We start from the raw sequence: 2,191 nt of genomic DNA, 5'->3' as shown, positions 1-2,191 counted from the left end.
TAAGGACGACACATCGCAGTTCTTGGATGTGGCCAAGGATTTTAGACCGCTCCCTTACCATGACGGTCGATCTGGTCTGGACCACTATGATTTTACTTCACCTTTTGACGCGGACTTGGATTCGACCCAATGTCTGTCTAAATAAGATTTTGATTCGGTAATGGCGGTGTTGCCTGGATATCTTCCTGGTTTCCATGATGGTAAATTCATAGCCATATCTTACAATCCCGACCATACGGCTCGTCAAGTTGGTTTCGATGAGGGAGTCCCTCGTAGGTTTCCTCCTCCGGAAAGTACTGATGCTTCAGATATCGTGGCTAGTTTCAACCAATATGTCTTCAAAGGACCAGTGCGCCTAGCTGATAGGGGAATCAACTTCTCGTTCAAACATCCCCTTCAATATCGATCCTCCGGAGTTACTGAGGGTGCTCATAATTGTCATGTTTCGATGCGGTGTCGGGCTTTGAACTTTCCGATGCGGGAACCAGTTCCCTCTAAGGAGTTGTATTACGAGGATCTTAAAGTATTGCATGCGTCGGGTAGGATTAAGCTTGATTATGCTGTAGCGATGGCGCATCTCCTCCCTTCAGGTACCAAAGGATGCTCCTTGGAACCTGTCTTGACTTTTTGGTATCCTCCAGAGGGTTGTGATCCTATTCGGCCCAAGAAAGAGACAAAATTTTCGATTCTAAAGACTCCCGCCTGTATGGCTGAATCATCCCTTTTTTCCCCCATTTTTTTTGACCCGACCCATGCGCTGATGGGCAGAGGGTTCGACCATGTTCCCAGGGTTCGACACTTTCTACTCGCGTGGGGTGGAAGGCCCCTTCATATACGATGAAAGAGTAATTGAACATGCCTGAGCATGAATGGACCGAGAAGAGTCTTGCCAAGAAGGCCAAACGTGAATAAGCGAAATCTTTAGATCCCCCTTTGCTCCCTAGTTCTTTTGCTAACGTTTCCTCTTTACAATATGGGCAGCCTCGTCATAGGAGCGCGTCACAGCCTCCTCGGGGCTTCGTTAGGAGTCCCGCTCCTTCTTTTGCTCAGAAATTGCATAATATGGGGATCCGCTTGTCCGAGGGTAGTGGATGGGTTTCGCCACGTCTTAAAGTGATATCTGTCTTCCCTCCTCGGGCATAGACCGTTCGTGCTCGAGGTGAAATGTTGTTTTGGAGTCAATGAGCCCATATGGATCTAGTCGGTCAGCGTTTGGTGGGTCCTCATCCCACGTGGAGTTTCCTACCGGTGGTTTCCAAGGTAGCCAGATTACTCTTTTCTTGAGTTCATGAATATTTCTCCCTCTCTCCTCCTTATTTTGTTATAAATCATCAGGTTTTGTTCATCATTTTCTCAGTTTTGGATTTTCAGGCACACCTAGCGGTCCAAGTTCGTCATCTGGTTCTTCGGTGTCCCGCGACGAAGATATTAATACCTCTCAGTGCCAGGTCGCGTCTAAGATTAGGGGATGATATTTTCTTTATTATTATTATTATATATTTTTTTCAAATCCGCGGTTTGTCAATAACTGGCTTTATTATTAGGCTATGGGTAGTAACCCCAAAGTAGGGAGTAATCCTGAAACCCCTGTAATTGATGTCGGTCGCCGCATAATCGTCAGTAGTGATATCGGCTCCAAGCGCCCTCGTAAAGATGGTGGCAGAGCTCAGGAAGATGTGTAGCTACCCGATGCCCAAGAAGAAGTCTGTCACATTGATACAGGTGCGGAGATCCAATTCCCCATAGTGGTGGAGGCCGTTGTAGCTGGGGTCTACCCTTCCACTCATACTCGGGTTTATGGTTTTTGGGTTCCGTCCCCTTTCGCTGCTGCGTACAAGGATATTGTCGAGCGTACCGGTGTCCATGTGTTCAGTGTCGGACTGTTGGATATGAGGACTCTGTGCTATATGACCAAAAATCTGTTAGAGGTCGCCGAAGAGCTTACTAAAGTGGGATATGGTCCCATCTCTGTAGATAAGATTAGCAGCTTGGAAGCGTCTGTGCGGACATCCACCAACTTGAAGTTTCCGATAGGTTGGATGGAGGCATTGTTAGTGCAGTTGAAGAATTGTAACGACCCTCGTGTTCAACTTACCACTCGGGTAACCAAGATCGAGGAAGAATTAAAGAAGTGCTCTGGGGTGACCAAGCAGAGGAGAGAGGTTCTGGACCAGCTTCCTATCCAGGTGGG

The sequence above is a fragment of the Papaver somniferum genome, chromosome 2 (genome assembly GCF_003573695.1).
Source record: "Papaver somniferum cultivar HN1 chromosome 2, ASM357369v1, whole genome shotgun sequence".
NCBI classification, from domain to species: Eukaryota; Viridiplantae; Streptophyta; class Magnoliopsida; order Ranunculales; family Papaveraceae; genus Papaver; species Papaver somniferum.
The sequence above is the reverse complement of the archived record's forward strand: the minus strand, read 5'-3'. Positions refer to the sequence as shown.